Source organism: Neovison vison, chromosome 12 (assembly GCF_020171115.1).
Source record: "Neovison vison isolate M4711 chromosome 12, ASM_NN_V1, whole genome shotgun sequence".
In the NCBI taxonomy this organism is placed as follows: domain Eukaryota; kingdom Metazoa; phylum Chordata; class Mammalia; order Carnivora; family Mustelidae; genus Neogale; species Neogale vison.
The window spans coordinates 97,731,143-97,751,769 of record NC_058102.1 but is presented as its reverse complement, the minus strand read 5'-3'; positions in this window follow the sequence as shown (position 1 = coordinate 97,751,769).

The following is a 20,627-nucleotide window of genomic DNA, read 5'->3' as shown; positions in this document are numbered from 1 at the left end:
GTTAGGTTTATTCCTAGGTATCTTATGGTTTGGGGTGCAATTGTAAAAGGGATTGACTCCTTTATTTCTCTTTCTTCTGTCTTGTTGTTGGTGTAGAGAAATGCAACTGATTTCTGTGCATTGATCTTATATCCTGACACTTTACTGAATTCCTGTATAAGTTCTAGCAGTTTTGGAGTGGAGTCTTTTGGGTTTTCCACATAGAGTATCATATCATCTGCGAAGAGTGATAATTTGACTTCTTCTTTGCCGATTTGGATGCCTTTAATTTCCTTTTGTTGTCTGATTGCTGAGGCTAGGACTTCTAGTACTATGTTGAATAGCAGTGGTGATAATGACATCCCTGCCGTGTTCCTGACCTTAGTGGAAAAGCTTTCAGTTTTTCTCCATTGAGAATGATATTTGCAGTGGGTTTTTCATAGATGGTTTTGATGATATTGAGGTATGTGCCCTCTATCCCTACACTTTGAAGGGTTTTGATCAGGAAGGGATGCTGTACTTTGTCAAATGCTTTTTCAGCATCTATTGAGAGTATCATATGGTTCTTGTTCTTTCTTTTATTGATGTGTTGTATCACATTGACTGATTTGCGGATGTTGAACCAACCTTGCAGCCCTGGGATAAATCCCACTTGGTCGTGGTGAAATATCCTTTTAATGTACTGTTGAATCCTATTGGCTAGTATTTTGGTGAGAATTTTTGCATCTGTGTTTATCAAGGATATTGGTCTATAGCTCTCTTTTTTGATGGGATCCTTGTCTGGTTTTGGGATCAAGGTGATGCTGGCCTCATAAAATGAGTTTGGGAGTTTTCCTTCCATTTTTATTTTTTGGAACAGTTTCAGGAGAATAGGAATTAGTTCTTCTTTAAATGTTTGGTAGAATTCCCCCGGGAAGCCATCTGGCCCTGGGCTTTTGTTTGTTTGGAGATTTTTAATGACTGTTTCAATCTCCTTACTGGTTATGGGTCTGTTCAGGCTTTCTATTTCTTCCTGGTTCAATTTTGGTAGTTTATATGTTTCTAGGAATGCATCCATTTCTTCCAGATTGTCAAATTTGTTGGCATAGGTTGCTCATAGTATGTTCTTATAATAGTTTGTATTTCTTTGGTGATAGTTGTGATCTCTCCTCTTTCATTCATGATTTTATTTATTTGGGTCCTTTCTCTTTTCATTTTGATAAGTCTGGCCAAGGGTTTATCAATTTTATTAATTCTTTCAAAGAACCAGCTCCTACTTTCGTTGATTTGTTCTATTGTTCTTTTGGTGTCTATTTCATTGATTTCTGCTCTGATCTTTATGATTTCTCTTCTCCTGCTGGGCTTAGGGTTTCTTTCTTGTTCTTTCTCCAGCTCCTTTAGGTGTAGGGTTAGGTTGTGTACCTGAGACCTTTCTTGTTTCTTGAGAAAAGCTTGTACCGCTATATATTTTCCTCTCAGGACTGCCTGTGTTGTGTCCCACAGATTTTTAACCGTTGTATTTTCATTATCATTAGTTTCCATGATTTTTTTCAAATTCTTCTTTAATTTCCCGGTTGATCCATTCATTCTTTAGAAGGATGCTGTTTAGTCTCCATGTTTTTGGGTTCTTTCCAAACTTCCTCTTGTGGTTGAGTTCTAGCTTCAGAGCATTGTGGTCTGAAAATATGCAGGGAATGATCCCAATCTTTTGATACTGGTTGAGTCCTGATTTAGGACCGAGGATGTGATCTATTCTGGAGAATGTTCCATGTGCACTAGAGAAGAATGTGTATTCTGTTGCTTTGGGAAGAAATGTTCTGAATATATCTGTGATGTCCATCTCATCCAGTGTATCATTTAAGACCTTTATTTCCCTGTTGAGCTTTTGCTTGGATGATCTGTCCATTTCAGTGAGGGGAGCGTTAAAGTCCCCTACTATTATTGTATTATTGTTGATGTGTTTCTTTGATTTTGTTATTAATTGGTTTATATAGTTTGCTGCGCCCACGTTGGGGGCATAGATATTTAAAATTGTTAGATCTTCTTGTTGGACAGACCCTTTGAGTATTATATAGTGTCTTTCCTCATCTCTTATTATAGTCTTTGGCTTAAAATCTAAGTGATCTGATATAAGGATTGCCACTCCTGCTTTTTTCTGATGTCCATTAGCATGGTAAATTCTTTTCCACCCCCTCACTTTAAGTCTGGAGGTGTCTTCGGGTTTAAAATGAGTTTCTTGGAGGCAACATATAGATGGGTTTTGTTTTTTTATCCATTCTGATACCCTGTGTCTTTTGATTGGGGCATATAGCCCATTAACATTCAGGGTAACTATTGAGAGATATGATTTTAGTGCCATTGTATTGCCTGTAAGGTGACTGTTACTGTATATTGTCTCTGTTCCTTTCTGATCTACCACTTGTAGGCTCTCTCTTTGCTTAGAGGACCCCTTTCAGTATTTCCTGTAGAGCTGGTTTGGTGTTTGCAAATTCTTTCAGTTTTTGTTTGTCCTGGAAGCTTTTAATCTCTCCTTCTATTTTCAATGATAGCCTAGGTGGATATAGTATTCTTGGCTGCATGTTTTTCTCCTTTAGTGCTCTGAAAATATCATGCCAGCTCTTTCTGGCCTGCCAGGTCTCTGTGGATAAGTCAGCTGCCAATCTAATACTTTTACCATTGTATGTTACAGACTTCTTTTCCCAGGCTGCTTTCAGGATTTTCTCTTTGTCACTAAGGCTTGTAAATTTTACTATTAGGTGATGGGGTGTGGGCCTATTCTTATTGATTTTGAGGGGCGTTCTCTGAACCTCCTGAATTTTGATGCTCGTTCCCTTTGCCATATTGGGGAAATTCTCCCCAATAATTCTCTCCAGTATACCTTCTGCTCCCCTCTCTCTTTCTTCTTCTTCTGGAATCCCAATTATTCTAATGTTGTTTCGTCTTATGGTGTCACTTATCTCTCGAATTCTCCCCTCATTGTCCAGTAGCTGTTTGTCCCTCTTTTGCTCAGCTTCTTTATTCTCTGTCATTTGGTCTTCTATATCACTAATTCTTTCTTCTGCCTCATTTATCCTAGCAGTGAGAGCCTCCATTTTTGACTGAACCTCATTAATAGCTTTTTTGATTTCAACTTGGTTAGATTTTAGTTCTTTTATTTCTCCAGTAAGGGCTTTTATATCTCTGGAGAGGGTTTCTCTAATATCTTCCATGCCTTTTTCAAGCCCGGCTATATCCTTGAAAATTGTCATTTTGAACTCTAGATCTGACATATTACCAATGTCTGTATTGATTAGGTCCCTAGCCTTCGGTACTGCCTCTTGTTCTTTTTTTTGTTGTGAATTTTTCCGCCTTGTCATTTTGTCCAGCTAAGAGTATATGAAGGAGCAAGTAAAATACTAAAAGGGTGGCAACAATCCCAGGAAAATATGCTTTAACCAAATCAGAAGAGATCCCAAATCGTGAGGGGGGATTTCTCCCCCCTCACAATTGGGTGAGGGATCTCCTCTGATTGGGATCTCCTTTGATTGGGATCTCCCAATCTCTTCTGATTCGGATCTCTTCTGATTTGGGGATAAAAAGAGGTTCAAAAAGAAAGAAAGAAAAAAAAGAAAAAAAAAGAATTAAAAAAAGAAAATGAATAAAGAAAAGTCTAAAAAAGAAATATATATATATTAGATAATCTAGTTAAAAAACGTTAAAAAAGAAAAGGGTAAGAGTTATAAAAAATTTTAGCAGAAGAAGAGAAAAAAAATGAAAAAGATAAAAATTAAATTAACTGCAAGACTAAAAAATTACAGGCAGAAAGCCATGAGTTCCGTGGTTTGTTTTCTCCTCCTCTGGAATTCTGCTGCTCTCTCCTTGGTATTGAAACTGCACTCCTTGGTAGGTGAACTTGGTCTTGCCTGGATTTCTTGTTGATCTTCTGGGGGAGGGGCCTGGTGTAGTGATTCTCAAGTGTCTTTGCCCCAGGTGGAATTACACCGCCCTTACCAGGGGCCGGGCTGAGTGACCTGCTCGGCTTTGCTTTCAGGAGCTTTTGTTCCCTGAGCGCTTTCCGTAGAGTTCCGGAGGATGGGAATACAAATGGCGGCCTCCTGGTCTCCGGCCTGGAGGAGCCAAGAGCCCGGGGCCCCGCTCCCCTGTGCGCCCTCAGCGAACCGCTCCTAGTAACTCGTGTCTGCCTAACCTCCGGCCGAGCTCCGAGCTCACTGAGCTTGCGACCGGTTCAAGGCAACTCCGAGCTGCGAGCTTACTGTCGGCTCTGTCTCTGCAGCCGGCTTTCCCGTTCCAATATCTGCAAGCTCTGCGACACTCAGACACCCCCGATCCTTCTGTGACCCCGCGGGACCTGAGGTCACGCCGACCCCGTGTGGGCTTCGCCCCGGTTTATCCTCTGGAGTGATGTCTTCAGCAGAGCAGACTTTTAAAAGTCCTGATTTTGTGCTCCGTTGCTCCGCCGCTTGCCGGGAGCTGGCCCCTCCCCCCGGGGTCTATCTTCCCGTCGCTTTGGATTCACTTCTCCGCCAGTCCTACCTTTCAGAAAGTGGTTGTTTTTCTGTTTCTAGAATTGCTGTCCTTCTTCTCTTCGATCTGCTGATGGATTTGCAGGTGTTTGCAATCTTTAGATAAGCTCTCTAGCTGATCTCCTGCTAGCTGAGATAGTCTCAGCCTGCTACTTCTCCGCCATCTTGACTCCTCCCCTTTGTAGTTAATTCTATCTCAATAATCTACCAAATATATTTGGATGTGACTTGACTTCTTTTTATTAGACTACTAGTAAGATTACTTAGATGTGTGCTGACCAATAGGATAGCCACAGGCCACAGTGGATATACACACTTAAAGTAATAAACATTAAATTAAAAATTAAATTTCAGTTCCTCAGCTGTAGCCATGGAAAGGGTCACTGCTACTGTGCTAAGATCTAAAATTACCAAAATTAACAGTAATTTATCATCCCAGCCTTCCTCTGGAAGTTACAGGACTTCACTAAACCCTAGAGTTCTAAACTGATTACATCAGACAGATATTACCAGTGGAAATATTGTCTAGGTGGGGAGACAGATTCCAGGTGCTTGCCCTTTCACAATCTTCTGAAAATTCCCTCAAGGACCTACTCATTTAATTGACAAGATTATAAACTTCTCGCAAATAACATACTTGACTGGAACAGATTCATATTAAAATTCAACATACTCCTTTTTTTTCTACATTAATCAGTGTACCAGGTATCAGGTTTTAATTAACCATTCTCGGAACACCTGGGTGGCTCAGTGAGTTAAGCGGCTCTGCCTTTGGCTCAGGTCATGTTCTCAGGGTCCTGGGATCGAGCCCCACATCAGGTTCTCTGTTCAGCAGGGAACTTGCTTCCTCCTCTCTCTCTGCCTGCCTCTCTGCATACTTGTGATCTCTATCTGTCAAATAAATAAATAAATTCTTTAAAAATAAGTAAATAAATAACCATTCTCTAATAATTTTGAACACAATATGCATATTCAAATTTTGCAGATAACTCTAATATTGATTTTTTTTATTAAAAGGAAACAAACTATATCCTTAATATATTCATTTTGTTTGGTGAGTTTCTCTTTCTTTCTTTTTTTTTGTTTTGGCCTTGTTTTGTATGTGATTCATTGAGCTACAGATACACCTAGAAAGGAATTACCTCTATGTTGTGACAACAACTTTTGTTTTTCATAGTCATACATTTGTCTGATTTCACATAATCTACTTAGAATTTGCAAAACTATAATAAATGCTACTAAAAAACTACTAGTTTGCAAGAAAATATGAATCCATATGATAGCCATGAGTAGACTATTTGAAAATCTTCATTTTTCAATCTCAGCTCCAAACTACTTAGTTATATTGTAACAGTCAAATTGGTTGATCATTCCAGCATTTATTTCCTACTTGATTAAAAGAAGATGGTAAGAGCATTCTTATATTATGGAGTTGTTTTAACTTTGATGAGAAGATATTTGTACTGTGTATAGCACTTTGTAGTAGTCAATGTACAGTATAATTTGTCAATTTAATTATCATGCTATGGAATATAAAGCTAAAGAAACAAACTTGGAGAAATACATAAAACAATTTTCATGCTATGAATCAGGATATATTATTTCTAAAACACTGACTTCTAAAAAAAAGGATCATAAGAATTTTAACTTTACATCTCTGTCCATGACCCTGGTCACCATAATAATCAATGTCCTCTTAGCAAACTCATAAAGGTAAGTAACCAGAATAATGAGAATAATAATCTGCTGGTGAAGAGATGGTGATGATAATGTAGCTGAAAGTGGTAGACTGATAATGGTCTCCTAAAATAAGGAGACCTAATCTCTGGAACCTGCAAATATTACCCAATTAAAAAAAAAAAAAAGTCTTTGCAGATATGATTAAGTTAAAGATCTTAAAATGGAGAGATTATCCTGGTTTATCCACATAGGTTTTAAATGTAACTACAAGTATCCTTATTAAAAGAGAGGCAGAGAGATATTTGAGACAGAAAGAAGAGAAAACAATTTAAACACAGAGGCAGAGATTTGATAATGTGACCGAAAACCAAAGAACACTAGTTGCGTCCAGAAGTAGGTAGAGGCAAGGAATGGAACTCCCCTAATGTCTTTTGGAGAGACCCAGCTCAGTGGGCCTCTCCCCCTCCCACACAGAGAAGCAAAACAGCAGGATGCTGCATTCACCAAGTCTACTGAACAAATTGTCCCAATGTACCCCCTTCACTTCTGGTGAAAATAGGACTGGGCAGTAATTTTTTTTCTTTTGTATTATTGTTTATTTTATTTTATTTTTTATTTTTCCTCTTACAGTTTTTTGTTTGGTTTTTATTTCCTTTTCTCACTTCAATTTACTTCTATTTTATTTTTGTTCAGGACTCTTTTTTCTTTTCTTCTTCTGTTTTTCCTTTTTTTTCTATTTCTTTGGAATCAGTCTATAGTATTTTTGAGTGTCTGTTGTTGTTGTTGTTGTCATTGTTGTTCTGCTTCCTTTTCTTTTTGGATCAGCCTTCCCCACACATACAACTTTTTTTTTTCTTTTTCTTTCTTGCTTTTTTTCTAGGCTTTTTCAACAAACAAATCAATGCATACCTCAATAATGGCCAAAACTCTCCCCACTGCAAACAAGAAGGAACTCTGCAGAGGACTGACCAGTGGGAGAGAACAGCCAAAACACAACAGCAGAGTGCACACAGCATACACCAGAAACACTTCCCAAAGTTCCAGGCCCTGGACACTGTATGACCTCTTTTTAATTTAGCACTACTCTGAGGTAACAATATTTTATAACATGCAAAAGATATAAACTTAGCCAAGATGACAAAATGGAGGAATTCTCCCCTAAAGAAAGGTCAGGAATATATCACAGCCAGAGACTTGCTCAAAGCAGATACAAGCAAAATATCTGAACAAGAATTTAGATCAACAGTCATAAGACTACTAGAAGGACTTGAAAAAAGAATACAAGACATGAAAGAAACCCTTGCTGCAGAGATCTAAAAACTAGTCAGGCTGAAATAAAAAAAAAAAAAAAAAAAGCCTGCTACATCAAAGATGTAAACAGAGTAGATATAATCACTACAAGGATTAAAGAAGCACAGGAGAACATATGTGATATAGCAGGTAATATTATGGAAAATAATGAACCTGAAAAGAAGAGGGGGGAGAAAGCTAGTTGATCACTAAGGTAGACATAGGAAACTCCGTGAGTCCATAAGCAAAATAATATCCCAATCATAGAAGAGGCAGGAGGTAACAAGGACTAGAGAGGAACAGAGACAATCCATAGAAACAGCTAACTTACAGGCACTAAATTTTTATCTTTCATTAATTACTCTGACTGTAAATGGCAACATGTCCTCTTTCAATAGCATGTAAACTTTGCAGACATTGCATGCCCCACTCCCTCCAAAATGTTCTTGGCCAGAGCCCATTCAAACCAGGCACAAGCCTGGCAGGGTGCAAGCAGACTTGACAGGGGTCAGTACCACTCCAGAGTGCCCTGGAGTCAAGTAAATATAAGCACACATCCCTCAGAATCACCCGTAGCAGTGGGCTGGGAGAAGACAGTTGGACTGATTGCAGGCCCCACCCACCAATGAATGCTTCTCAGGGGACAGCACAGGGAAATCCCCTTGCAGTTTGGTGCTACTGCATCTCTGACAAACACCTGGTCTGACTAAATTCAGCACAAGGTAGCCCCAGATTGATCCACTAATACCACAGGGAGACAACACCACCCACAAGAGGCAAGGAGAGCCACTAAGATGATTGGAGTGAAGGAAAAAGTGGTCAACATACAATAGCAAGATACATGGAGCACAGATAGGAGACCCCCCCTTATCTAGGTTCCAGTGAATAGGGGACAATCCCCTCAGGGCATACAGGATCTTCTCTTCATAAAGCTATTACTGTTAAAAGCAAGAGAAGTAGCAGACTTTCCTAACACAAAGAAACAGAAAGTAAGAGAAAAGGATGAGGCAGAGGAATATATCTGAGATGAAAGACCAGAACAAAACTACAGCAAGAGACCTAAATGAAATAGAGATAAGTAATAAGCCGGATATAGAATTTCAAGTTATGATCATAAAGATACTTACTAGACTTGAGAAAAGAGTGGAGACCCTCAGTGAGATCCTTAGCAAAATCATTAAAAGGAGATAATCAGAGTTTAAGAACAAAATAAATGAAATTTAAAAACACTGCATGGAATAAGCAACAGACTAGAGGAAGTCAACCAACATTGGTGATCTGAAGGACAGAGTAATGGAAAGTAATCAAGCTGAGCAGATGAAAAAAAAAAAATATATATATATATATATATATACACACACACACACACAAACACACACACAAAAAAAAAGAGAATAGACTAAGGGAACTCAGCGACTCCATCAAGTGTAATCACATTCACATTATAGGGATCTCAGAAGAAGAAGAGAGAAAAGGGAGAAGAAAACTCATTTGAAGAAATAGTAACTGAAAACTTCCTGAATCTGGGGTAGGAAACAGAAATCCACACTTAGGAGACACAGATATACCCCCAAAAAATCAACCCAAGGAAGTCCACACAAACATACATACTAATTGAGATTGCAAAAAGTAGTGGTTAAGGAAGAATTTTAAAGCAAACAAGAGAAAGGAAGACAGTAATATATGAAAGAACCCCTAAGAGGCTATGAGCTGATGATTCAGCAGAAACTTTGCAGGCCAGAATAAAGTGGCATGATATATTCACAGAGCTAAAAGAAAACAAAAACAAAAACAAAGCAAACAAACAAACAGAAAAACCTAGAGCTGAGAATATTCTATCCATCAAGGCTAACATTCAGAATAGAAGAGGAGATAGAGTTTCCCAGACAAAAGCTAAAGGAGTTTATGACAACTCAACCAGCTGTCCAAGAAATGTTAAAGGGGACTCTTTGAGTGGAAAACAAAGACCTTAAGTAAGAGGAAAATAGTAAAAAGGGCAAAAGCAGTAAAAATAAATGTATCTGTAAAAATTAGTCAGGGACTCACAAATGAAAGAATGTAATGAATGACACCACATTTCTAAAAAGTGAGAGGGAGTTAAGAATGCATTGAAACATAAGTGACTGACACTTAATATAGACTGCTATATGCAGAAGATGTTACACACAATGCTGATGGTAAACATAAACCAAAAACCAGTAATAGATGAGCCAGAAATAACAAGGAAGGAATCCAAGTAGATAACTAAAGAGGGCCATCAGAACAGGAGAGAAGATAAGAAAGGAACAGAGAAGAACTACAAAAACAATCACAAAACAAGAACAAAATGGCAAAAAGTGCACATCTATAGATAATTACAATAAATGTAAATGGATTCAACTCTCCAATCAAATACACAGAGTGATGGAATGGATTAAAAAGCAAGCCCCATCTATATGCTGTCCTTAAGAGACTCATTTCAGGCAAAAAGACACATGCACATTTAAAGTGAGAGTTTGGAGAAATATTCATCATGCAAATGGTTGTGAAGAGAAATCTGGGGTATACTCATACCAGACAAAATAGACTTTAAAACAAAGACTGTAACAGGACACAAAAGACACTAGATAATTCTAAAAGGAACAATCCAACTAGAAGATATAACGATTGTAGATATTTATTCACCCAACATGGGAGCAACCAAAACACAAAGGAGTGAGTAAGAAACATACAGGAACTAATCAAGAGTAATACAATAACAGTAAGGGACTTTCACACCCTATTTACATTATTGGATAGATCATAGTGACAGAAAGTCAACAAGAAAATAGTGGCTTTGATGACACATTGGACTAGATGATTGTAACAGGTATATTCATAATATTCCATCCTAAAACAACAGGATATACATTCTTTTCAAGTGCACATTGACTGTTCTGCAGAATAGATCACAAACTTGGTGAGAAAAATAGTATCAACATATTCAAAAAGATCGAAGTCATACCATGCATCTTTTTTGCCATAATGCTATGAAACTAGAAATCAGCCACAAAAAAGTCCTAGAAAGAACATAAATACATGGAGGTTAAATATCATGCTACTAAACAATAAAAGGGGCAAACAAGATAGCACACAAGAAATAAAAAGTTTTGGAGACAATGAGAATGAAATATAATGGTTCAAACCTCTGAGATACAGCAAAAGTGGTTTTAAAGAGGAAGTTTATACCAGCACAAGCCAACATAAAGAAGCAAGAAAAATCTCAAACACCCTGCCATTACTTGTAAAGAAACCAGAAAAAAAGAATAAGTAAAACATAAGTGCAGTGGAAGGAAGGAAATAAAGTTTAGAACAGAAATAAACAAAACAGAAGCTAAAAGAAAAAAAATTAGAAACCAGTACCTAGTTCTTGGAAATAATCAATTAAATTGACAAGCCCTTAGTCACACTCATCAATTAAAAAAAAAAAAAAACTGACACCACAGAAATACAAATAACTTTAAAAGAATATTATGAAAAATTATATGCCAAGAAATTGGGCAACCTAAATGAAATGAATAAATTTCTAGAAACATACACACTATGAAAACTGAAACAGGAAGAAATAGAAAATTTGAACAGACCAGTTATGAGCAATAAAATTGAATCAATAATTTAAAAAATCCCAGAAAACAAAAGCTCAGGACCAAAGGCTTCACAGGTGACTTCTACAAATTCCATGTTAAATGTTTGTTTCCAAACATTTAATGAAAAGTTAAGACCTATTCTTATCAAACTTTTCCAAGAAGAAGAACAGGAAGGCAAGCTTCCCAAATTCGTTCTATGAGACCAGTATTCTCCCAATACCAACATCAGATACGGACACTACAAAAAAGCATATTAGAGGCCAATATCTCTGATGAACATAGATTCAAAAATCCTCAACACCATATTACCAAATAAAATCCAAAAATACCTTTAAAAAAGTATTCACCATGGTCAAGTGGAATTTATTTCTGAGATGGAAGCATGGTTCAATTTTTGCAAAGCAATCAACGTCATACATCACATGAGCAAGGAAAAAGATAAAAATCAAAGTCATTTCAATAGATGCAAAAAAAGGACTTGACAGAGTACAATACTCATTCATAATAAAACCCTCAACAATATAGATGTAGAAGGAACATACCTCAACAAAATAAAGTCCCTATACAAAAACCCAATACTAACATGACACTCAATGGGAAAAAACTGAGAGCTTTTCCCCAAAGGTCAAAAACATGACAAGGATATCCATTCTCACCACACTTATTCTACATAGTACTGGATGTCCTAACCACAACAATCAGACAAAAAAAAAAAGGAAATTGGTAAATTGGTGAGGAAGTAAAATTCACTCTTTGCAAATAACATGACACTGTATAGAGAAATCACAAAAAACTCCAAAGCTACTAGAACTGATAAATGAATTCACTAAGATCACAGGATAAGAAATCAATGTACTGAAATCTGTCGTATTTCTATATACCAATATTGAAGCAACAGAAAGAGAAATTAAGAAAACAACCTCATTTACAACTACCCTAAAAATAAGATACTAAGGAACAAACTTAATCAAAGAGATAAAAGACCTGTACTCAGAAAACTATGAAAGCCTGATGAAAGAAACTGAAGAGAACACAACAAATGGCAAGATAACTCCATCCTGATGGGTTGGAAGACTAAATATTGTTAAAACCTCTATGCTACCCAAAGCAATCTACACATCTAAAGCAGTCTCTGTCAAAATACTAACCACATTTTTCACAAAATTAGGAAAAAAGCTTAAAATGTGAATGAAGCCACAAAAAAAAAATAGCCAAAGGAATCTAGAAAAGGAAAAAAAAAAAAAAACCTGGAGTTATCACAATTCCAGACTTTAACTTATATCCCAAAGCTATAATAATCAAAACAATATGGCACAGTCAGGAAAGCAGACACATAGATCAATGGAAGACAATAAAAAGCCCAGAAATAAACCCATTATTCAATTACTCTTTGACAAAGGAGGCAAAAGTATGCAGTAGGAAGACAATCTTTTCTACCAATGGGGTTGTGAAAACTGGAAAATTATATGCAAAAGAATGAAACTGGATGACTTTTTTTTTTTTTTAAGATTTTATTTATCTATTTGACAGAGAAGATCACAAGTAGACAGAGAGGCAGGTAGAGAGAGAGGGGGAAGCAGGCTCCCTGCTAAGCAGAGAGCCTGATGCTGGGCTCAATCCCAGGACCTGAATCATGACCAGAGCCGAAGGCAGAGGCTTTTTTTGTTGTTTGTTTGTTTGCTTGTATTTTTTTATTTTATTTTTTGGCTTTTTTTTTTTATGTATTTTTTAAATTTTTTAAATTTATTTTGAGCATAACAGCAGTCATTGGTTTTTGCACCACACCCAGTGCTCCATGCAATCCATGCCCTCTCCAATACCCACCACCTAGTTCCCCCAACCTCCCAACCCCGCCCCTTCAAAACCCTCAGATTGTTTTTCAGAGTCCATAGTCTCTCATGGTTCACCTCACCTTCCAATATCCCTCAACTCCCTTCTCCTCTCTAATTCCCCTTGCCTTCCATGCTATTTGTTATGCTCCACAAATAAATGAAACCATATGATAACTGACTCTCTCTGCTTCACTTATTTCACTCAGCATCTCTTCCGGTCCCGTCCATGTTGCTACAAAAGTTGGGTATTCATCCTTTCTGATGGAAGCATAATACTCCATAGTGTATATGGACCACATCTTCCTTATCCATTCGTCCATTGAAGGGCATCTTGGTTCTTTCCACAGTTTGGCGACCGTGGCCATTGCTGCTATAAACATAGGGGTACATATGGCCCTTCCTCTCATTACATCTGTATCTTTGGGGTAAAAACCCAGTAGTGCAATTGCAGGGTCCTAGGGAAGCTCTATTTTTAATTTCTTGAGGAAACTCCACACTGTGCCCCAAAGTGGCTGCACCAACTTGCATTCCCACCAAGAGTGTAAGAGGGTTCCCCTTTCTCCACATCCTCTCCAACACATGTTGTTTCCTGTCTTGCTAATTTTGGCCATTCTAACTGGTGTAAGGAGATATCTCAATGTGGTTTTAATTTGAATCTCCCTGATGGCTAGTGATGATGAACATTTTTTCTTGTGTCTGATAGCCATTTGTTTGTCTTCATGAGAAATGTGTCTGTTCATATATTCTGCCCATTTTTTGATATGATTGTCTCTTTTGTGTGTGTTGAGTTTGAGGAGTTCTTTATAGATCCTGGATATCAACGTTTTGTCTGTACTGTCATTTGCAAATATCTTCTCCTATTCCATGGGTTCCCTCTGCTTTGTTGATTGTTTCCTTTGCTTTGCAGAAGCTTCTGATCTTGATGAAGTCCCAAAAGTTCATTTTCGCTTTTGTTTTCTCTACCTTTGGAGACGTATCTTGAAAGAAGTTGCTGTGGCTGATATCGAAGAGGTTACTGCCTATATTCTCCTCTAGGATTCTGATGGATTCCTGTCTCATGTTGAGGTCTTTTATACATTTTGAGTTTATCTCTGTGAATGGTGTAAGAGAATGGTCGAGTTTCATTCTTCTCCATAATGCTGTCCAGTTTTCCCAGCACCATTTATTGAAGAGACTGTCTTTTTTCCACTGTATATTTTGTCCTGCTTTGTCGAAAATTATTTGGCCATAGAGTTGAGGGTCCATATCTGGGCTCTCTACTCTGTTCCACTGGTCTATGTGTCTGTTTTTATGCCACTACCATGCTGTCTTGGTGATCACAGCATAGTAGTAAAGTTTGAAATCAGGTAACGTGATGCCCCCAGTTTTATTTTTGTTTTTCAACATTTCCTTAGCGATTTGGGGTCTATTCTGATTCCATACAAATTTTAGGATTATTTCCTCCAGCTCTTTGAAAAATAAAGGTGGAATTTTAATCAGAATGGCATGAAAAGTATAGATTGCTCTAGGCAGTATAGACATTCTAACAATGTTTATTCTTCTGATCCAAGAGCATGGAACCGTCTTCCATCTTTTTGTGTTTTCTTCAATTTCTTTCATGAGTGTTCTGTAGTTCCTCGAGTACAGATCCTTTACCTCTTTTGTTAGGTTGATTCCCAGGTATCTTATGGTTCTTGGTGCTATAGTAAATGGAATGGATTCTCTAATTTCCCTTTCTGTGTTTTTATTGTTAGTGTATAAGAAAGCCACTGATTTCTGCACATTGACTTTGTATCCTGCCACGTTGCTGAATTGCTGTATGAATTCTAGTAGTTTGGGGGTGGAGACTTTTGGGTTTTCCATATAAAGAATCATGTCATCTGCGAAGAGAGAGAGTTTGACTTCTTTATTGCCAATTTGGATACCTTTTATTTCTCTTTGTTGTCTGATTGCTGCTGCTAGGACTTCTAATACTGTGTTGAACAAGAGTGGTGAGAGTGGGCATTCTTGTTGTTTTCCTGATTTCAATGGGAAGGCTGCAAGCTTTTTCCCATTGAGGATGAAATTTGCTGTGGGTCTTTCATAGATAGATTTGATGAAGTTCAGGAATGTTCCCTCTATCCCTATACTTTGAAGCGTATTAATCATGAACGGATGCTGGATTTTGTCAAATGCTTTTTCTGCATCAATTGAGAGGGACCATGTGGTTCTTCTCCCTTCTCTTGATGATTTGTTCTATCACATTGATTGATTTGCGAATGTTGAACCATCCTTGTAGCCCAGGAATGAAACCCACCTGGTCATGGTGGATAAACTCTTTTTTTTTTTTTTTAAAGATTTTTATTTATTTATTTGACAGAGAGAGATCACAAATAGGCAGAGAGGCAGGCAGAGAGAGAGAGGAGGAAGCAGGCCCCCCGCCGAGCAGAGAGCCCAGTGCGGGACTCGATCCCAAAACCCTGAGATCATGACCCGAGCCGAAGGCAGCGGCTTGTGCTCGCTTCGGCAGCACATATACTAAAATTGGAATGAAGGCAGCGGCTTAACCCACTGAGCCACCCGGGCGCCCCGGTGGATAAACTTTTTAATATGCTGTTGGATCCTGTTTGCTAGGAACTTGTTGAGAATCATAGCATCCATATTCATCAGTGATATTGGTCTGATATTCTCCTTTTCGGTAGGGTCTGTGCCTGTTTTGGGGATCAAGGTAATGCTGGCTTCATAGAAAGAGTATGGAAATTTTCCTTCTGCTTCAATTTTTTGAAACAGCTTCAGGAAAATAGGAGTTATTTCTTCTTTGTAAGTTTGGTAGAATTCGCCAGGGAATCCATCAGTTCCTGGGCTTTTGTTTTCTGGGAGGTTTTTGATCACTGCTTTAATCTCATTACTAGATATGGGTCTATTCAGGTTGTCAATTTCTTCCTGGTACAATTTTGGGACTTTATAGTTTTCCAGGAATGCATCTATTTCATCTAGGTTGCTTAGCTTATTGGCATATAACTGTTGATAATAACTTCTGATGATTGTTTCTACTTCCTTGGTGTTCGTTGTGATCTCCCTTTTCATTCATAATTTTATGAATTTGGGATTTCTCTCTTTTCTTTTGGTTTAGTGTGGCCAGTGGTTTATCGATCTTATTGATTCTTTCAAAAAAATAGCTTCTAGTTTTATTGATATGTTCTACTGTACCTCTGGTTTCTATCTCATTGATCTCAGCTCTAATCTTGATGATTTCCCTTCTTATGTGTGGACTTGGTTTGATTTGTTGTTGATTCTCCAGTTCTTTAAGGTGTAGAGACAGCTGCTGTCTTCTGGATTTTTCAATTTTTTTGAGGGAGGCTTGGATGGCTATGTATTTCCCCCTTAGGACTGCCTTTCCTGTATCCCATAGGTTTTAGACTGAAGTGTCTTCATTCTCATTGGTTTCCATAAATTGTTTCAGTTCTTCTTTTATCTTTTGGTTGATCCAAGCATTCTTAAGCAAGGTGGTATTTAGGTTCCTGTGCTGGAGTTCCTTCTGAAACTTTCCTTATGATTGAGCTCCAGTTTCAAAGCATTGTGATCTGAGAATATGCAGGGAATAATCTCAGTCTTTTGGTATTGGTTGAGTCCTGATTTGTGACCCAGTATGTGGTCTATTCTGGAGAAGGTTCCGTGTGCACTTGAGAAGAATGAGTATTCTGTTGTTTTAGGGTGGAATGTTCTGTATATATCTATGAGGTCCATCTGGTCCAATGTGTCATTCACTGCTCTTGTTTCTTTATTGATTTTCTGCTTTGATGATCTTCTATTTCTGAGAGAGGCATGTTATGATCTCCTACTATTAATGTATTCATATTAGTATGACTATCTTGATTAACAGTTTTCTTATGTAATTGGCTCCCATATTGAGGGCACAGATATTTACAATTGTTAGATCATCTTGGTGGATAGTCCCTTTAAGAATTATGTAGTGTCCTTCTGTATCTCTGACTACAGTCTTTAGTTTAAAATCTAATTTGCCTGATATGAGAATCACTACCTTGGCCTTCTTTTGAGGCCTACTGGCATGAAAGATGTTTCTCCATCCCTTCACTTTCAGTCTGGGTGTATCTTTAGGTTCAAAATGGGTCTCTTGTAGACAGCATATGGATGGGTCTGTCATTTTATCCAATCTGCAGCCCTGTGCATTTTATGGGCGCATTTAGGCCATTCACATTGATAGTGATTATTGATAGATACTTTTTATTGACATCGTGTTACCTTTGAAGTCTTTCTTTCTGTAGATTGTCTCTATATTTCTGTTCAATGCTATTCTTGGGATTTTTCCTCTTTTATAGAACCCCCCCTTAATTCCTGCAGTGTCGGCTTGGTGGTTGCATAGTCTTTTAAGCCTTGCCAGTCTTGGAAACTCTTTAACTCTGCATCCATTTTGAATGTCAGTCTTGCTGGATAAAGTATTCTTGGCTGCATGTTCTTCTCATTTAGTGCCCTGAATATATCTTGCCAGCCTCTTCTGGCTTTCCAGGTCTCTATGGACAGGTCTGACATTATTCTGATGGGCTTTCCTCTGTAAGTAAGGAGCCTCTTTGTCTTAACCGCTTTCAAGAGATTATATTTACAATTATGGTTCCTCAATTTGACTATCAGGTGCCTTAATATTTTCCTGGAATCTATAATCTTGGGTGGAGACTGGCCTCTAGTACATGAACGCTGGTTCCATTCACGAGTTTGGGAAATTTTTCATGAAGAACATGTTCCAGTATATCTTCTAGACTTCTTTCTTTCTCCTCCCCTTCAGGGATTCCAATAATTCTGACGTTGGTACGTTTCTTGGCATCATTTATTTCCCTGATTCTGTTTTCATGGCTTCTAAGCTGTTTGTTCCAGGCTTTCTCTTGATCCTTTCTCTGTTTGTCCTCCAGATCACTAATTCTATCTTCTGTCTCAGTTACCCTAGTTTGAGAGAATTTAGGTTAGATTGGAACTCATGAGAGCATTGTGAACCTCATCCCTGGTAGCTTTCAGCTCTTCCCTAACATTGTGAACATCATCTCTGGTCGCCTTCAGTTTGGCCCTAATCAATTTTGTTTAGTCATCCATTGCTTTCTCCAACCTAGCTATTGCCTGGATAATTGTTATCCTGAATTCTCTTTCCGACATTTTGTCTATGTTGATAGCCATTAGCTCTGTTGCAGAAGGCCCATCCTCTGTTTTTTTCTTCTATTGGGCATTCCTCCTCCTAGTCATTTTGGTGAGAGATGGCTGAACAGATGTAGCTGGGTGTATCGACCGTGGTGCATCAAGGTGCACCCTGGAATCCTTCTGAGCAATCAGGATTCCCCACCCAAATGAGAGAAAAAAGAAAAGAAAAAGAAAAAAAAGGGAGAGAGAGAGACAGGAAAGAGAGGGAAGATAAAAGAGAAGGTTCAGCCAAATGGGCCCCCAGGTAAGATTTATGAAGTATACAAACAAAAATAGACAAATAAAAAGATTGATTAAAGTATATGACAAGAGAAATATATATATATATATATAATATAATATATTATATATATTATATTATATATATATAAATATATATATATATATATATATATATATATATATATAGGCAAATAAACGAAGAACCTCGTCAAAAAGAACCCCAAGTGTAAGATTTATTTACTATCAGGACAAACACAAAAACTGAGAAACACTGGTGGAAGTAAAAGGTGGGAGAGTGGTTATAAATTCTCAGTGTGGGCTAGGAAGATTGTTTTCATTCTTCCTGGATGTATCTTGATATCTTTATTAAAGGACTCAACTTTCTTAAGATAAAGGAGGATTAAAAATTGGTTTACCTATTGGGGTAGCATTGATTGGGGAAAGGGGATTACCTTGAGTTTAACTCTATATGAATATTAGAAATTAAAATTAAAAAAGGAATAAACTAAACTAAAATTTAAAAAAAAGAAATTTAAAAATAGAAATGCAAAAGGAAAACACAGGTGTATGTATCAAAAAGTTCAGGTTAGAAGGTTATTATGGAATTTGATGTACTGGACATCTCACTGTGATGGTAAAGGTTAAAAAATTATCTATATACAAATAGTGAGCCAGAATAGTGGGAACGAATTAAAAATAAATGTTGTCTTATGAAGTAGTGGTGGTTGTTCTCTTGTTGTCTTTTTTTTTTTTTTCTTTCCTGGTTGGTTTTCTGGGGGAGGGGCCTGCCACGTGGGTTTTCAGTCAATGGTGTTCTCTGAGTTAAGTCCTCCCACCCCCTTCAAGGGGGTGGGCTCTGATGAAACTGGTTTTTTCAGGCTTTTGTTCTCTGGAGGCTTATGTTTATTCACTTTTGTTTTTCTCTCTCGCCTTGAACACTTTGGATGGTTTTGGTAGGTTTAGAGGGAAGCAAACTGCACCCTGACCTCCCTCTCAGAGAGAAGCCTCAGTCTGGCTGCAGAGCCCAGATAAATTCCCCCTCAGCTGCTGGCAGAGCAGGTTCTGAGTCATGGTGCCTGGAGACACAGGTTTTTTTTGCTTGTACCCAAAACCACGGCAGCAGTAGCTGTCTGGGCAGCTCCAGACTGCCAGAGAGGTTCCAAGCAGCGATTGCACACTGAGATTTTCCTGCTCACCCAGGCTGGGAGTGCCTGGTCTTTCTGGTCCGAGAGCACTGGGTTGGCGCCTGTGCGCACCCCTCTCAGAGGAGGGTGCAGGGTGTGACTCAGATTCTGATAGCACAGCCCGGCACTCGCGTGGGGACTGCAATAAGGCTGTGCTTCTGCCAGCCTGTGAGGCTCCCAACGCCTCACGGGAGCCGGACCCCACACGCTCGCAGGTGCACTGGTGGCTCAGGGACCAAGACCTGGTTTCTCTGCCACCTCTCTCTGGCTCTGCGCTAGGGGTGGCTGTCCTGAGTTGGGGATTAAAACTGTCCCTAACCACCCTGATTCCCACAAACTGCCCCCCCCCCATGATCCTTTGCTCTTTTTGAGTGCTTTCTAACAGACTCCGAGTTAATGCTGGTCCCCAGACGCAGGGCACTCTCGTATTGGGATATTACTTTCCAACGGGTTGCCTCTGGTGGCTCCCTCCCCCTTTTGTTTATCTTCCGATATCAGTCCTATGTTCCCACTCTGCTTTACCTGCCCACTGGCATCTTCTGCTCCTGTAGAGGTCCAGACATGTATAATTCTGATCTCAGGCTGATTTCGTGGTTGATCAGAGTTCTTTGGAAGGTAATCAGTTCACTTTAGGGTACAGTTTGAAAGGGTGCCTCCTCCTACTTCCCTGCCATCTTGTCTCCCCCAAAGGCAGAGCCTTTAACCCACTGAGCCACCCAGGCACCCCCTGGATGACTTTCTTACACCAAACAAAAATAATGGATTTTCTTACAAAAAAAAAAAGAAGAAGAAAAAGTTTAGACCTAAATGTGACACCTGAAACCATAAAAAAAAATCCTATAAGAGAGCACAGGAAGTAATTTCTCTGACATTGGCTATAGCAACATTTTTCCTGATATGCTTCTTGAGGCAAGGAAACAAAAGCAAAAACAAAACAAAACTATTGGGACTTCATCAAAATAAAAAGTTTATGTACAGCAAAGGAAACAATCAACAAAACTAAAGACAAACTACCAAAAGGGAAAAGATATTTGCAAATGACATATCTGATAAAGGGTTAGTATTCAAGGTATACACAGAACTTACACAACTCAACGCTTAAAAAACAAACAATGCAATTAACAAATGGGCAGAAGATCTGAGTAGACATTTCTCCGAAGAACATATCCA